Genomic DNA, 18929 nt, shown 5'->3' with positions numbered 1-18929 from the left:
GTGCTAACCTTCTCCTCCACTTTATGATGAGGCCAAAAGGCCTTGCCATGTGGGAACTTGATCAGCCAAACTTTGAGCTAATTCAGCCACTCACCTCAGGTCAAACTTACTCATTTTTTCTCCATTTTTCCCTTTCCTCAATGGAGGTAGCAGGGTACTTTTTTCCCTTTGTTCAGTGGCCTTTCCCTGAGTCACCTGATTTCTGGACTTTCAACCATGTCCTTCATATGATGGTTTCTGAGAGCTACACACAGTGCCTCCTCTGCTTAGGAGAGAACCATATCCCCAACAGGTGCTTGATCTTTCTACCCTTCAAGCTGAGAATGACAAAAGGCAGAGAAAATACGCTGACTGTTTCTCCTGGAGAAATTACTTGGCTCCATGTCTGACTGTGGGTCAGGGAGGGACCTTGGCTCAGTACTGCAAATGCCCCAGCACCAGGAACAGACCAACCTCCTTTTTAGCACCATCTGAACCCTTGCACTGGTCCTGATCAAGATCTAGTGGCAGGTTTCTGACCAGAGGCAGATAGAGGAATTCCTCCTTCTCATTATGTCACCAACAAAGTGATAGTCCATAGCCTGCAAAGTGACTTCATGAAGGAGAAAAGATTCCTGAGACATCTCAGCATAGATGGGCAATGGATAAGGCTCTTGAAGACTGTAAGTTCTAATGTTGTTAAAACATTTTGGCCCTGAAACTACTTTGTCTTATGGAAAACTCAGAACAAACTCAAAGGGCGCATCCAGAAGTGCGTGGACATTTGGTTCCCTGGGACAACTTGCAGCGGCACACTTTGCACTGCAGCTACTTGTCCCTGGGGAACGCCTGTGCCACATGCACTTTGGCACATGGCAAGTTACCCTGGGGACAATAGGGGATGCTGGGTCCAGCACTGGAATGGCCCCAGCAGCCTTACCTGGGGCTCTGGGGGCCTCCTGGGGCTGCAGCCATGATGATCCTGTCAGGCAGAGCGTGGCCAGCAGTTGCAGCATGGCTCCAGACAGCTCAGCTTTGCTTTTCAGCAGTGCGTGCTGCTTGAGCATGTGCTGCTCTGTTGTTTTTTTCCCATGGGTTTTTTTTGACCCCTGGATATCCTCTGGTATCTGGCCTGTCTCCCATGATGTTATGAAGATCATTGTCAACAGCTCCAAGGTATCCTCTGCCAGTTCCTTTAGGACCCTGGGATGTTCGTCTAGTGTTGCTGACTTGAATACATCCAGACCCAACAAAAGCTCTCTTCTGGCTGTCTCTTTTGTTGATCTCATCCCTCAGTTTGCCCCCTTCCTTATCCAGATAATCTTTGTTAGGTTTTTGGCTGCAACTTAATTTTTTTGTGAAGACTGAGGCAAAGTAGCTGTTGAATAACTCTGCCTTCTTCTATTCTTCCGTTGCCTATACACTTTTTTTTTGCATTTGAGGCATTTTGCAAGCTCCTTATACAGCCACATTGGTCTCTTGCCGTTCTTCTTGTGCTCCCATCTCTTTGGGACAGTTTCTTTGTGGGCTTCCACAGCTGTGCCCGTTAGAAGCTCCAAGCCCTCCTGGGTGCCTTTATCCTTTAATCTATCTGCCCATGCCACCATACCTGTTAACTCCTTGAGTTGCATGAAATCCATCTTTTTTAAATCTAGCGTCCTAATTTTGCTGACCTCGTGCTCTCCCTGTCTCAGGATCTAGAATTCTGTCATATTGTGATAACTTCCTCCCAAGTTACCATCACCTTCACATCCTCCCCCTATTCTTCCCCATTGGCCACGACAAGATCCCCTACTAGACAGATGATCCCCTAGTCATATCCTTCCATTTTTTTTAACAGAAAGTTGTCCTCCACACAAGCTAGGAACTGGCTTGACATGTTATGTGTGGCTGCATTGTTATTCCAGCAGATGTCTGGAAAATTGAAGCCTCTTATCAGTACCATCCTATAGCTTTTGGATAGTGTTATCACCTATTGAGGAGTGTCTCCTCCACTCTTCTTCCTTCCTAAATAGTGTAACCCTCAATGTTGACAATCCAGTCATAAGACCTGTCCCAGCATGTCTCGGTGATCAGATCATAGTTTTTTTTATGGGCGTAGCTTTCAGCTCATCTTGTTTATTCCCCATATTTCTCCCATTTGTATTCATGCATCAGATGTTTTGCATTTTGATCTCCTTGCTTCCCTTCTGTGCCACTTGTTGCGGTTCTGTAGCTCTCTGGCCTTTTCCCAGAGCAAAGTTGCTTCTTCAAGTCCTTTACCCTTTAGATTGTATGCTCTTTTGCTTGAGGGTTTTGACCCCCATCCCCTGGGGAGCACCCTTCCTCTCCCCCTCCCCTCCCCCCAGTCATGTCACTAAAAAAATAACAGATCTTTTTACATGCCTTCTCAGCATTTAATATTACATTTGGGTTAGTATTTTCAATCTTTTCTCTATAGTATGAAAGATCAAGGTTGAAGGTGTTCTTGATTGTAGCAATTCTTGGGGCTGATAGTTAAAGAATTACAGTTTCTATAACCTACAACACACAAGGGAAAGATATATTTTGTCATTGACTCCCCAGCTTGGATGACCAAGTGTTCATTCACAGCTGGGTTTCTCATGTTATGGTGTGACTTCAGAAACTGAGACTTTAAATAAAACACCAAATATTGTGAGAGTCACAATAAAATTCTATGAGGTGTCAGTATAGTTTATGCCTTCCCACATCCTGCCACATTTTGCTGCAGTGAGAGACCTGCTGGAGGTGAAGAGCCAACAGAAAGAACAACAAGACTTAGAAGGAGAGGAGTAGGAAGACTGAGAATAGCTTCTAATAACCATGATGTGGGGAAATCTTGTTCACTCAGGCTCCATTTTCAGCTCAGTGGCTCTACCTGCAGCCTTCCCTATGAGTATAATTTTAAGCCATCCAAAATGAAAAAGAGATTGAGAAGCAAACTTGTGACTAGCAGATATATGAGGGACACTTGACAGGTGTGAAATCTCTGAAACTGTCATGAAGCTACAGATCTTATTACCACTGAAGTCAAGGCCAACTGTATGGCAGCAGATCCAAAATTTCATGATCTTGAAAAATGGATTTTTACTTTTGATGCTCAGGCTTGTGGGATACAAATCCCAGATATCTAGATTGACACTGGGTCAGCACCATGAGTCAAGATGAAGAATCACTTTAAGTGTCTCTTGTCCCTTTAATAATTCAGAAACGCTTAATCAAACATAAAAAAAGTTGACAGGGTTGGATTGACAGACATCATGAAACACCTCAACTCTCTGTAGTTAATTTGAAGGTTATTTTCTGGCAAACATGTTTGCCAGAAAATTATTTTAGTATGTTAGTAAAAGAAAATGAATTTGTGTGTGTTAAACTTGCCAGTTTTTTAATTTAATTCCATGAGTACAACAATTAATTAATACATTGTAATACGCAAACAAAGGAAAATCAGTGAATTAAAAACTACTGAATTGATTTCAAGTGCAGAGAAACCAAGAGACTGCCATAATTCTACAGTGTACACTTGAAAATACAAATCTTGTCTCATCAATTTCTGCTCCTCATTTTTCCAGGTCTGACATTTAAAATTTTGTTGTTTCATTATGATTTTTAGAAATAAGCACTATCCATAATCTAATTTACTACATTAAGTGGATTACAGAAACAAATCGTAAATAGTAGTCCATTTGTAGCTATCAAGGAAAAAGTCAGAACTTCTCAAAGATCATCCAACTCCAAATGAGATAGAAATTGGTCTTTACAACAAGAACCAGATGTCTTGCTTGGTGGATCCCAAGCGGTGGTTGAGATCCTCTGCCTCCCAAGTGAGTTGATAGTTCTTATAATATACTTGGATGAAATGATTGTTACAGAAGATTTTTAACACAAAAATGTCTTGGTTTTGAGTGATACAACTTCCCCAAACTGGAGTAATTTGACAATATTTCACCTCTGGATATTTGTAAAAACTCAAACTGTTAATATTTTATATCTATCTATCTATCAATCAATCAATAGATAGATAGATATAGATATATATTTATAAATTTTGCAAAAGCTTTGAGAGAAGAATATGATGATCCTGGCCAATTTTGCATATAAGAAGAATTTTAATTTTTCCTACCATTGCCACTGACCATACTTAAAAATCTGCCACCATTATATCATTTTGGACTGATAAGTACCCCTGTAAAGCAAGTGTTTATAATCACTCTCATTTTACAGTAGAGTAAAGTCATTAGCAGTGCTAGTCTGAAGTCAGGCACAAGGCAGGGCACTACCCTGCTCTGCGTTCTGTCTCATTTTACAGTGAGGGAAACTGAATGATTAAATGATCCACAGTGGGCACATCTAAACATTCATTAATGCACCTTAGATACTGCGCATTTAGTTTAGTAATTCCTTATTAAAGTACTAACTGAATGCTCAATAACTAAAGTTACTGTGCAGTAGCACCAGTGCATAGTTTTTTTTAGTGATGATTACTGTGCATTAGCCTAATCACACTGTCCAGTAGGCTATTAGCACAGTTTTTGCCATGACATGCTATTGCACAGTGTTACTGTAAATGTGCCCACAAAATCATACAGTGACTTTGTTTTAAATCCCGGAACAGATCCCGTGTCTCCTGAAGGCAGTGCTTATGTCTAACATTCTAAAATACAGCACACATTACTAAGAGCAAAAGGCAAATCTCTCTTTCTGTCTTCATTTAAATAGGTGGGTATAGTTATACTTACTCTACCATGGATGTAGCAATTTACAGTTGATATATTTTCACCAACTGGAAATGTCATTTTCCTCATTTGAAAAAGTGGAGAATTGAAAACCTAAAGGAATTATGAATGGTCTGCCAAAAGCTAGTAACTGAGAGAGACTATTTACTCCAATACAAGACAAGGTTTTTTCCCCTAATCAGCATGAAGAAAAAAAGCCCCTCATCTTATAATCACATACAAGGAAACCTCATTAAATACACTGTCTATCATTAAACTTCTGCCAAAAGCAGCATGTGCTCAGTAATGGAAACCAACTATACGGTTGATTAAATGCAACCAACACTAAGCATGACTATAGAACACGTGGCTTATATTGGGCAAACATGTTAATGGAAACCTTTTGTGTGTGTGTGTCCCTTAAAAGAAATAGGCAGTTGTTCTCCCAGGAGGGAATGATCACTGAGCTTGGAGGTACTGCAATACCAAGAGAGGCCAAAATACTCAGAGAGGCCAAAACAACCTCCTATACCCTCCCCAGTGCCACAAATATTGATGGAAACCTTTTTTTTCCAAAAAATGGGCGGGTGTTCCCTCCACAGGGAACTGGCACCGGGTCTGGAGGTACTGGAGGCAAAATGAGGCCAGCACCAGGCCAGGAGGTATTGCAATACCAGGCCAGCACCAGGAGGGCCAGAGCCAGCCCAGACACCCTCCTCTTGGTGCCAAAAATGCCTGCCACAAGAATAGGTTAATGCAGCCCTTTGAAATAAGATACATGGTAGTGCCTATTGCATGCAGTCTCCCTCAGCCCAATTCGTTTTCACACAGCCCAACTCTTTTTCAAAGTCTTGGTGAGCCACTACACTGAATACATTTTGACTTCCTCTTCAGTCCCACAGGTCAGCTGTGCCTTTCTTTCCATATCTAATGATTCCTGGTTCTTCAACAGCATTAAATGTCTGGCCAACATCACCAAATGGGGCCCCAAACCCAGAATCCCTCAGTTCCCCCTGTCTCTCAGTCTATTGCCTATGATTAATGTGGCCCTGCCCTCCATGAGATGGAATCAGAGCAGCTTGCCCTGCACCTCATCTGCCTATCATTTTTTGAAATATCCCTGAACTTCATAGATTTAATAGATTTCATAGACATTCAGGCTGGAAGGGACCCCGGGGCAGGAAGTCAGCTGGAATCATAGGATCCAAGCAAGTTAAACATCCAAATGTGTCTTCAAGGCATTCAAAGTGGGTGCTTGAACCACCTCTGGAGGCAGTCTATTCCAAACCTTGAGGGCTTGGACAGTAAAGAAGTTCTTCCTTATGTCCAGCCTGAATTGGTTGCGGCAGAGTTTGTGATCATTCAATCTTGTCATCCCTTGGGGCACTCTGGTAAACAGATGTTCCCCCAGATCCTGGTGAACACCCCTGATAAACTTATAGGTGGCCACCAGATCGCCCCTGAGCCTGCGCTTTTCCAGGCTGATGAGTCCCATGGCTCTCAGTCTGTCATCATAAGGTCTGTTTTCCTGACCTCTGATCATGTGCGTGGCTCTCCTCTGCACTCTCTCAAGCTTCTCCACATCTTTTTTGAATTGTGGAGCCCAACACTGGACGCAGTACTCCAGCTGCGGCCTCACCAAGGCCGAGTACAATGGGAGAATGACGTCCAGGGATTTGCTTGAGAAGCATCTATGGATGCAAGCCAGCGTTTTGCTCGCTTTACTAGCTGCAGCATCACATTGAAGGCTCATGTTCATCTTGTGGTCAATCATGACCCCCCAAGTCCCTTTCATCTGTAGTGCTAACCAGTGTAGCACTGCCGAGCCTATAAGCATGCTGCAGGTTTTTCCTCCCAAGGTGGAGAACCTTGCATTTTTTGGTGTTAAACACCATCAGGTTCTCATTTGCCCATTTTGTAAGCCTGTCAAGATCTGCCTGGATCACCCTCCTGTCCTCAGGTGTGGATGCTTTATCCCAGAATTTGGTGTCATTAGCAAACTTGGCCAGCCTGCCTCTGACACTAATGTCTACATCATTCATGAAGATATTAAAAAGTATAGGCCCTAGGATCAAGCCGTGAGGGACCCCACTGGTCACAGCGCACCACGACAATTGACTTCCATCAACCCCCCCCCTTTGGGTCCTATCGCGGAGCCAATTCTCCAGACAGCAGATTGTGGTGTGGTTGAGGCCACAGTTAGCCAGTTTTGCCAACAGGTGATCATGGGATACCAGATTGAAGACTTGTTTGAAGTCAAGATATATGACATCAATCTCTTCCCCCTTGTCCAAGTGATAGGTCACCTGGTCGTAAAAGGCAATGAGATTGGTCAAGCAAGACCTAACCACAACAAACCCGTCCTGTGTATCCCTCAGGTTATTGCCGTCAGCTAGCGTGTTAAGGATGGCCTCTTTGATAATCTTTTCCAAGACCTTCCCCAGGATAGAGGTCAGGCCTCTATCTAGGGCCTGTAGTTTGCCAGATCTACTTTCCTCCCTTTCTTGAAGATAGGCACCACGGTGGCCTTCTTCCAATCTTCAGGCACTTCACCAGAGTGCCAGGAGCTCTCAAAGATCCATGCCAGGGACTGACCTATGATGCTTGCCAGCTTCTTGAGTACCCTTGGGTGTAAGCCCTCAGGGCCGGCTGACTTGAAGGTATCCAGCCTATCAAGGTGTTCCTTCATGAGGTCAGCTTCAATGGAAGGTAAGGAATCTCCCTCACCCAGGCCTCCCTGACCCACAGTGGGTAGGGACGTCCCATGGGACTGGTAAAAAACTGATGTAAAGTACCCTTTAAGCAAGTTTGCTTTTTCATGGGCATCAGTTGTCAGTCGTCCCATTTGGTTTAGCAGGTCATCCAGTGTTGCCCTTGCTTTTCCTCTGGCTCCCTACATATCTAAAAAAGGACTTTTTATTGTCCTTGATATTTGTAGCTAGCTGGAGTTCCATCGCAGCCTTGCCTTTCCTGGTTTGCTCTCTGCAGGTCCGGACCAGAGCAGACTATTCCTCCTCGGTGGTGGTTTCAGTCCTCCATCCTTTGTAGGTCTTCCTTTTAAGATGCAGGAGGTCCTCTAGTTCCCTGGAGAGCCAAGGGGGCTGCTGTGTCCTTTTGCTGCCTTTCCTCCGAGACGGGATAGACTTTGCTTGCACATCCAGGATTGCTCCCTTGAGGAGCAACCACTCATCTTGAACTCCCCTCCCCTTTGGGTTGTGGCCCTTTAGGGCCTCACTGACAAGCCTCCTTAGCTTGTCAAAGTCAGCTTTCCTGAAGTGGAGGACTTCTGTATTACTGACTGACTTGCCAGCTTTACAGCAGATGGTGAAGCTGATCAGCTCATGGTCACTGTCACCCAGCTTTCCTTCAATTGATAGGTCGCTGATTAGGTCGTCCCCAGTTGCCAGTACCAGGTCGAGTAGCGCTTTACCTCTCGTCGGCCCGTAGACTTCCTGCATCAGATAGAGGTCATCCACGCATGAGAGAAAGCTTTGCGACTGCACAGATTTGGCTGAGCGCTCCTCCCACAAGATGCCTGGGATGACTTGTGACAAGAGCACCTGGTTCTAGTCATGTGGCGGGGGAGGGGGCTAACTAACACATGGCTCCTTTGTGGGGTGTATCTGGGGTACATGCACATAGTGAGCAGTGCCAGATTCTGGGGGTCACCCTGGCTTGAAACACTTTGACACTTTTGGGGCCCAACCCAATGACCTACATGGTAAATCTTGAGCCTTTTTGCTCTGGACTAATATCATGTATAGTTTGTACTATTTATATATAAGTACAAAAGTTCTGCTTAAAAGTGTGTTGATGGAGTACCTGTGCTTAAACTTGCAGCAGTTTCAAAAAGATAAAGTGCATCAAATCTAGACAGAGAGCAAGGGGGCTACCTGACCCCCCAGATTTATTATTCTATACATGGAAAATTATAACAAATTTATACTTTTTCCATATGTAGAATCTGATTATTGAGTAGTTGGCGTATATTTACGGTCATCTTATATTTGAGTAAATATGGTAAAATGTAGGTTGGACAGCAATAAAGTATGTCCCAGTTCTGATACTTAGTTGTATGACTTCTGGAAATCTTGCTTAATCTCAAGGAAGACTTGAATCATTGCCGGGATACTTCAGACAAAAAGTATTATAGAAGCAACAGATTGGTGAGACAAATTGGACAGTGCCCCCAGGATAGCCTTGGGGATCAGACTGGTAAGTGAGCGCACAGGTGAAGCTCATTTCCATGAGGAGTCCTAGCAAAAATATATAGTTACCCTCATAACTTCCCCAACAACAGGAATTGTGGTACTGCTACCATTTGATCTCCCCAAAGAAGAAATTCTGACTCAGTCCACAGCAGCTGCCTCTTTGGACTCATCAGCCTGTCGCCTGTGTCCCAATTTTATTTTATTTTTAGAGGAGTCTTTTGAACTTGATTTTAATTTCTTCTTACAAAAAATCAAAAAATTATTCAGGCCAGATTGTGTACAGAGGTGCGAGAAGACTCCTGGCCTCTTGCCCCATGTTCGTTCCTCTGCAGTGGGGGTGGGGACAGTATCATCCATCTTGGGCACTTTTTAAAAAATTCACAAAAAATATTTGCGAGTGGTTCACATGTTGTGCTATGGCTTTTGTCTCTTAAGTGGAACATTTGGAGTGTGGCTACATGCAAAAATAACTAGTGGGAAAAAGGGCATTAATTGTCATGAAAATGTCATCACTTTTGTTCAACTCCATGTTTTGCTCATATCACACTCTGGTTGTTCTGCAGGAAATCTCATGCACCTTGTGCCAAAGAGCTTTTTTTAAAACAGCAAGTTGCATGTCTGTATACAATCAGTGGGACTTAAGCCATGCTGGGAAAATCAAGAAAGTATTAAAACAAAGAAAGTAGTTGCCTGCCTCTGTAAGAGCCTCAGTAATAATGGCACTGGAAAAATAGTTTTCAACCTTTTCCATATTATAACCCCGACCTTAAACCAAAAAATATTGAGACCTCTTCACCCATATAGAGAAAGAGAGTGTGGATGTGACTGTACCTGGACCTCATCTTGACCATTTGGGAGGTTGCAACCCAAGAGTTAGATCACGTATGTTCTTATCTTAATGAAGGTAAATCTGGGATATCCATTTCAGTCTTTACAGACAGCAGAATGTCCTACCCTTTTCTCTCTCTGTGGGGAAAATGCATTAATATCAGATATTTTTGTTTTATCTAGTCCTTGCTCGCTGTGCAGAGAATCACCTAAGGTAATGGTTGGGTTGCTAAGAACTACATCAAATAAAACCTTAAAAAAACCCTTTATTTCTCCCTCCCATGATAGGAATGAAGACACTACTTCTGAAGAATACTTATTATTGGTTGTCTTTAGAACAACAAGACTCTATTGTCTCTGACACATCCGATCGTGACCAACTTTCTTTTACATTTTCACCATCTTTTGCCTGCAGAAGGATGGAGCCAGTCCTGTTTTTGAATGAGTCCAGTAAACTTTTGCATTACCCTGGACAAAACAAAAGCCCTTTTGTAAAGTTTAAATTCATACTAAAGGAACTATTAGAATCCTGGTATGAGAAGCTGCTGGTGAGTGTGTGCGCCTGAGCAGAGTTGATGATTACTTCATTAGAACCCTGCACACTTCAAGAGCCAGATGCTTTCAAGTTTCTTTACATATTAGGGGAAACATATCCTCAAGGCATTATTTTTAAAGGGGACTTCAAACATTCCCTGAGAAAAAAAATGCAACGTATTTGAACACCATTGCATTTTCAGGGAAAAAATCTTTCTCACTGAAACTGTAAAAATGGAGCCATCTTTTGGGGTTTCAGGGTTAAATGTGGTGGCCGTAAATCAGAGATATTTTTGGGATGCAGACTGAAAAAAATCCTGAGCAGTTCCAGATCCCCAGTTTAGAGTAGCAATACCAGATTGTGCAATAGGTCATTTAGAAGTGAATGATCTATGGTAGTTTGTAAATTAACCTTGTTTTTTTTCCACTGAATTCAACCTACAAGTAAATTACTAAGTTTTGCTAGAAACCAAAGACAGTCCTCACTTCTTAAGCTTTATTATTATTTTTTTGCTACAGAGATCTTAATTCTGCAATGAAAGGATACAATAAACCAATACTAGATATTTTAACATTTATATTTAAAAACATCTGTGAAGCAAGCAGATATGTAAGGGTAAATCTGTTCATCTTGAATCCTTCTGCAAATGGTCTGCTCTAGAGGTCATATCAAAGGGATTCTTCTTCCAGCTTAAACCTGTCTTTTCTAAATAGATCTCAACCTGATCTCATTTAATGCATTGATGTCTGGTTTCTTAGTCATTATATTTGCTGTATTACATATCAAAAGGACTCTTGAGAAATTCCTCAGAATTGATAATTCTAATTTCTTATGTATAGCTACTCTATATTCACTCTGAGGACAGCTGTATTATATGCTAAACCATGAATTGTAAAAATTGATCCCTTTGTATGTAGGTTTGTATTAAACTGAGATACTTTATTTTTTCTCCTGTTTGTTGCCACACTTGGGTTCCTGGTGTCAGTTTGTATTTGGCTGCTTGAGCATATTAAAGTTTTGCTTGTGCTTATGATGTTCTTGCCAAGAGCGCTCTTGTAGCAATCTGCACTAGAACAGTCTTTGTGCCAATTACTTCAAAAAGTATTCTTTTTTAAAACCAATTTTTCAGGGCTACTATTTCAGGTTATAGTGTGGTGATTTCAATTTTAATTTCTTCTCTTTCTTTCCCTCCCCCCCCCCCCCCCCCCATGTTTTTCTTCTTGAAATGCTTGTTTGTAGGCTTTGGAATATGAAAAAATAATACACTGTCAACAGACTGAGTTGTTATTAAGACATCTAAATATGAAAAGGGTCCAAAGGTATTAAAAATAAAACCAGTAGCACACATATATTTAAATGATACTTTTTTTAGTGGACTGTTAGGGGCTTCTATTTACAGTTTTGATCATGAAAATGAATAGTTCTGTAATGCCAGCTGCAGTGAGGATAGTAAACATAATATTGTGATCCATGATCTCAAGACACAATATTTATATTGGATATTATGTATGTTATATTGATTTCTGCTATGTGGCTTATTTCTTTAATACCATTTTTGTATCACCCTTTATTGAGAGTAAACCAGGATGCTGCCTCAGTTCAATTAATAAAATATCACAAAAAATGAAAGGAAACCTATGTTGTTCTAACACAAGGAATCACAACTTAATGTACAATGAAAATAATGAAGTTAATTTCTTACAAGTAGCCTGAAAACATAATGTTATTAGGCATAGGGACATCTAAGCCGTGACCCTGCAATGTTTACTCACCCAAATAATTTCAGTGCAAGATTGACCCTCAGATTTCATTCTGAGATGTAAGAAATAACCACAATAAGAATAGGTATATGACAGAATACCCTGCAGATGCAGAGCAAATGCTAATATAATGCACCACAATAATAATGTGCAGAGGTTGTTATGAAATAGAATGAAAAGTCAACAATGAAATAAGCTCCTCATAATATTAATTTAATACTATATACATTTTTTATAGCAAAGTATATTAGTATTAATTATTCTTAAATAGCCTCTGCTTTGCTCTTCATTTCCCAGACCTTGAGCACTTGAAGACTCTTGAAAACCAGCCTATTGGATGCTTTCAGAAAGTGTTTATTTTAAAATGGCAGTTTAAAAGATAATTTCATTATTATAGACAAGGCCTGATTCTTTACTTACCTTTAGTAGTGGTATCTTTGTTAGGTAATCTGATTCATCTGAATCCAAACACCCTCAGAACCAGGAACTTCTCAAGGTGAATAGGTCGGCAGTGTCTGACCCTTCTTCTTTTTATTCATTGGACTTTCCATTTTGTTTTTGTTTTTGTTGTTTGTTTCATTATAATGAGGAAAAGTGCTGTGTTTACTAAAAATGGTTATACTAATAATAAGACTGTTACAGGGTCATTATTTTGTCCCCCAGACCTCTGTTGTATGGTGGTATAGTAGATTAATTACTGAGATGCATTCTTGTTCATTACACAAAGTTTATTTAAATCTTCTTTACTAAACTTGCTATAACAGTAGTTTTACATGTTGACTGCTCCCCTTCAACACTAGCTAAGTGAACTATTTGTGGCTCTACCGTAAAATGCAGGGCTCAGATTGTAGGAGGATCATGCATGGGTTTTATTTCCTATTTGGAGAAGGTTGTGCTGTGGGGAGCAAAAGATGAGGATGAGACAGATTCTTAGATGCTGCCAAACTCACTAATCTCTTTCTTGTGTATATGGGGTCCTGGATATTATTTCCAAGGATGGATAATGGGGTCAGCATGCTTTTAGCTGCAAAAGAGCTGTATGTGAGTTATTTGAAGCAGAGGAAAATAACCCCATTATCTCAAAAAGTACCCTTTGACTTTTTAACAACAGGAAATGCCTTGAGTCCAAACACTTTAATGATTTCATACTAAACACACTTCCCACTTTCTGAGAAAGCTTTGCAGGTATATTTGTGAGGACTGCAGCTGATGAAGGGCCATTCAACTTGGAACCCGTGCATCTGTTAAGAATCCTGTAGGTCCTACTCAAAATAAAACACATCCTTTTGAGTGGGTATATAAGGCCACAACTTCTGTGGTTAATGGATGAAGGACAGGCAACATTTGGTGCATATCTCTTGAAAATGGTAATGCTGAGCTTGTTCCACTACAGTTACAAAGATAATGTACATGTTCTTGGACTATGTGCTTGTCCTTTTTATTCTTATGGTGTAAAACTCAGGAGGTTCTCTGTGGTTAACTTAATTCAAGGGCCTGATGAATGCCTGATAGTCCAGAGCTATTTAAAGTGCACCTGATCTCAGAAAGAGAAAAATGGCTAATAGCATCAGCATAGTATCACTGGAGCCCTTTGTGCCCAACTACTTCTTATTTATGAGGGAGACCCTGGCAGATGTTAAAAAATGGTTGGGATGGGATTGGAGGAATTTTATGTTCCATCCCAAACATCAGACCTCCTGCCATGCCAGACATCTCAATTGTACCCCTGTAGAGCTGACCCCAGCCCAGTCCTGCAGGCTGGTTAAGGAGTGTCTCTGTCCTGGAGCCAGGGCTGCCCCTAGCAGGTTCCAGACCAAGAGTTGTCTGGAGCTAGTCTGACAATCAGCTGATTTACAGAACCTAGCTCCAGACAGTCCTGGGGCTGGTTTGAGACCATCTGAGTCTGACAATCAGATGATTGTCAGCCAGCCCCAGGAAAGCCCCAGGACCACCCAGCTGTACATACAGTTTTAGAAGTCTTGGGGCTTAGGACCCCAGGATCCAGAAGCCCTTCCCCCAACCCAAGGTCCCCATGCCCCAAGACTTCTAAAAACCAAGTGTTCAGCCCAGGTTCTTGCAACCCAGCATTAGGACACCCATGGGGCTGCAGGCCACACAGGAAAGGCTACCAAGCTTGGGGAATGCAAGGTTCACAGCAGGGGCAGACCCTTGACTCCCTCCACTGGAGAACCTTGAAACCCTGGAAGTCTATTTTTAGTAATCAGGCTGGGGCTGTCCTTGGCTCCATGCCAATGCTGACTGTCAACATCAGCTAATAGGTGACTAGTGAAATGGGGGAGAAAACAGTACACCTTGGGATGCCAGAGCACCCAAAAAAGACCTATCATCATTTTTATATATGATCAAACTTTAAAAAAAAATTGATTTAGGCCTAGTGATCAAATGAAGCCTGGAGGTTAATGTCCGTTTAAGATAAATAGTGTAAATTGACACTTTTCTGGGTGCTATTGTTTAAATCCATGTGGCAAATCAGCATAGCAGTTTATGTGCATACCAAAATAATTAATTTGTAATATTCTTTTTAATGGAAGTTTCGATTTTCAAGAACTTATAAAAATCTGAAAGGTGAAATTCATAGATTTTTCATGCCTGCCGGTTTTTATTGCCTCTGGTAATACATGTCCTTATTCCTTACATCACATATATGTGAGAAATAATAGACATAATATTTAAAGATACCTTTTGATAAAGAAAATCTTTCCATCTCTGGAGATGAGATTTAGCTTTAAAGGATGAGGAACAGGTTCCAGATGTATTTTTCAATTGCTTTCCTTAAGTATTGACAGAGGGAAGGTTTTATCAAGGTCTTTGTGATGTGCTTGTTTATCATAAGTAGACATTAGCAGAGCACATCCAAGTGCTTATCACTAACAGATGACTAAAGGGAACATATGGCAGGGAAAATAAATATATATTTGTCCAGGCAGTGTGGCTTGTTAACACTCCTACACTCATCATAAACTGCATTTACATGTATTTACAATACCTTGGACAAACAGTGCAAGGCCAAGCAGTGAGGGGTTTTTCAATATAAGAGTGCCAGGTATTAATTTAGAATTCTTTTTAAGAAAAGAATTATATATTTTAGTATGGGGGATTTTTATAGCATTTGTTCTGCTTCAGCCTTGACATCTTTACAGCATTATACTTCTTATAGTCATTATACAGTGTTAACAGTTTTACTGTCATGAAATGCTTCTGGGTTCACATACCTCTCTGTGTAAGTAGGAATGTAGTAGGACTAGGTGACATATTGAACAATAAGAAGGGTTGAATTAGTCTATGTCTAAGATCAAATTCAGGTCAGGTCAATAGCTAGGTTCTTTTTGACAGGCTTTTAGAAGACCCCTTGTTTCTACAACATAGTGGCCGCATCTACACGAGTGGCAGACTGCGCAGTAACCAGAGTTACTGTGCATTACTATCGCTGCAGTTTTTCCTGATGCTACAGTAGCTTGTTACAACTGCACAGTAGCATAGCCACATGGTTAGTGCCTGGCAATGGTACTGTGCAGTAGCAATGAACTACGGCGGAGTGGCTCATTGCTATTGCACTGTAGCATCTCCTGTAGACATGCCCAGTATCACCCAAATTAGCAGTTTGATTAAAAAAGACTCTGGACTAGTGGCATGATCCAGTTCCCATTGAAGCTGATGGTAATTTTGGGAGGCATATTGACAGAGTTCTGGGGAAGATTTGCATAGAGGAGTTCTGCAAATGTGTTAGTCTTTCATGAGTGTAATAGTCACAATTATATAATGAAGAAAGAAAAACAGTATCTGTACCTTCTGTAACTGCAAAATCTAATTGTTCCTTTCTCTTCTTACAGTCTCATTAGGAAACAGCCAAACAATTTTAAAAGGGATTCGGATGGGTGCACTTTTTATTTATTTATTTTTACAAATAGTTATAGAGAAAACCAGAGGAAAAATGCCCCTACATTTATTTTAATTTTCTGAATTGTTCTAGCTATTTTTTGGTATATGTGTCATGATCTGAGTATTGGTCCTCAAAAAAACAGTTTATTCTTCTGTTTTAGTAGCATTAAAGTCATAATACTTTTTTAGTACATGATAGCCCAGTACTATGGGATTGAATTATTAGAGATGAATTTCAGCTACATGGTAATAATTTAGCCAATAATTCCTACCAATTCTAATCCCAGTCAGCTGAACTAGTACAGAGAAAGCCCTAGCAGGCAGAATTGGTTTTACCAATGATTAGATTTGTTACTCAGTGGTGATAGAGAGATGTTTCAACCATGGGAGCTTTCCCAGCTTTAATGCTAATTTAACTGAACAGCTGTCAGAACTGATGTGAATTTGGTTGTAAATTTTCTCTGTAAATTTAAAAAATTAATTTAGATTGGACCTTCCCTAAAATTTGAATCAGTTTGGACCTAAAGACATGCTTCAGAGTTAGGACCATCCTTATGAGTTGAAAGCGAATACAAACTTTCCCAAAGTTCAGTAATACTTGAATATGTTGTAGTTATCTTACGGTATTGCTATAAAGTTAGAGTTGCATTTCACTGAGGGATCAAAAAAGCTAGTTACTGATTTAATAAACACTCATTCAACAACAAATCTTTCTGATATTTAGCTGTAAGTGGTATGGAGTATTCAAAAAATGCAAGTGGGAGATAAATGGATTTTAAGTTTGATGTATCTCAAAAGTTTTCCCCAAGTGATAATTCTAACTTCAAACATATTAGCATAGGGGCTCCTTAAAAAATATTTGTGCATATTATGTTAAGCATGAGATTATTTTTCATATTATTACTAGTTATCCATTAAAAACAGCATTCTTGCAGTAAGCTAAAATTGCATGATAAAGCAAGAGAGATAACGATAAATAAGCATATGTGTAAGCCTAGCTAGAAGGAACAAAATATACTATTAGTGCCCCTTGTATGAAGTTAATCCCATTTCTTGTAGCTGTTTATTCATTAATTAACGAGGCCTTGCAAAAAAGAGTGGAAAATGTGTTTTTAAATAGTGGTTTTGCATCCCTTCCTCTCGGACCATTTTCATATATTCATAAAATTGTTTGCCCTCTGAAGGTGCATTAAGTAATAGGGCCAAATGCAGCCTGTGAAGTCTTGGAATCCAGCCCCCAGGGCTCCCCATGGATCAGGAAATTTGGCAGCATGGAAGCAGTGGCAGTACTGCTACCCCTTCCTGCTGGCAAAATCCGAAATCCCGGAAGGTAGGTAGGTCCCAGATCACAACCTTCCCCCTGCATGGCCAGATTGGGGGTGGATTATGCCCCTTTCCCTCCATGTGGCCATTTTGGGGCCGGGCTGCACCCCCTTGTTAACACAGGGCCAGACCATGACCCTCCCCTGGGGCAACTGGTTCAGGGCCAACTCACACTCCCTTCCCTCCGCCCATCCCCCAGAGGGCTGGGTCATACCCCCTTCCCTTCTCCTAGCTAGGTTGGGGCTAGGGCACACCCCATCCACCCACAGGGTTGGACCATGCTCCCTCCCTGCATGAGGCTGGGTTGGGGCCAGGCCAAGCCCCCTTCCCCCACCTGTCTGGAATGGCCAGGCTTCCCTCCTTTGTGGCCAGGTGAAGCCCCACTGTGCCCACCCTGGGTGCCAGATAGGGTCCAGTGGCCAGAACCAGCCTGCAGAGGGATTGGGCACTAGCCATCTGGACCACCAGCCAAAAAGGTTGAGCACCACTAGGTTAGGCAGTAATTGTCTCAGGTGTAGGCAGTCAGAAACTTGCACCTGAAATGGACGAAGATGCTAACTAATTGTTTTTCACGTTTGGTCCACCTCACTGGCTGAGGTCCAGATGTAAAGTAATGGGGAAAAGAGAGATTTTTTTAATGTTTGGGAATAATATTTTTTTTAAAAACCCCACCTTTGCTTTATTTCAGTGATCTGTCAGCTTGAATGGATTTGATTTTAGATGCATTTAAGCGTTTAAGGTATTATTTGTGGAATGTGGAACCTTTCACTTTGCGCTGACCTATAACAATCAACTTCAGATAGTTAGGAACCAAAAGTTGTTGGTTGTTGTCTTTGTGAGATGGATTTCAGCTCCCAGTACACATGTAATGGCATCACAACTCCAGCCACCATCAGAGTTGGCTCTGAGATCTCTGTTGGCCGTATCAATTCTCAGTAGTGAGGCAAAAGGCTTATTGGACCACGGAGACTGAGCTCTCTATCCTGGAAGCTATTTCTCTGTGTTAATTTTGAGACACAGTCCAGGGAAAAGATGTGGGAGAATTTGTATTGTCACTTCTTGTGCTGTCCCTGATCTCTGAATATGTGACTGTAATCTCCACAACTGTCAGTTTGATACATGTCATACAAATTATGTTCTTTTTAAGAACATATTTTTATTTCTCCATGGTAAGGCCAAATTGAAATCTATGGGTCAGTCCTTTCCCTTCGTTTCATAAACATTCAGTTCTGGAGGGTAACCCTGGGATGCAGTCTTAAATGGTGCAGCTGGACCTCCTGAGAATATTTTTGGTTAGTTGTCCTCTTGTGATTAAGGATAGAAACTCTCTCCTTCACATTCAGCTTCAGAATTTTTTAGCAGTTGCATAGTGCATTCAACTAAATCACTATTTGACTAGTAACTTTGCAGCTGGAAAAAGCTTGTTTTCTTTGAAGAAAGACTTCTGTGAATGTGCTATAGTTGAGCCAGCTGATTGCTTGTAGGTTCATGCTTTGTGTATTGTCAAGCACAAGGAAATGTTCAAGGATGTAAGTAGTAGCTCACTGTTGTAGATGACTGGCAATTCAATTACATGCATCCAGGAAAAGTTTTAAAACTGCTACTTCTTTTGTCTCAAATTTTAATCTTCTAAATATTTTTAAATTAGTGTTCCCTTCTACTGCCATTATGTCACGGT

General features: G+C 41.1%; 1 protein-coding gene across 2 annotated transcripts in view; it reads left to right on the top strand.

The window, feature by feature from the left end:
* The window catches only part of LOC102371433 (neuronal PAS domain-containing protein 3), a 200985-nt gene that overhangs the window by 130892 nt on the left and 51164 nt on the right, over positions 1–18929 (top strand). The gene's annotated exons all lie outside the window — the stretch shown is intronic.

Source organism: Alligator sinensis, unplaced genomic scaffold, assembly GCF_000455745.1.
Source record: "Alligator sinensis unplaced genomic scaffold, ASM45574v1 scaffold280_1, whole genome shotgun sequence".
Taxonomy (NCBI): Eukaryota; Metazoa; Chordata; order Crocodylia; family Alligatoridae; genus Alligator; species Alligator sinensis.
The sequence above is the reverse complement of the archived record's forward strand: the minus strand, read 5'-3'. Positions and strand labels throughout refer to the sequence as shown.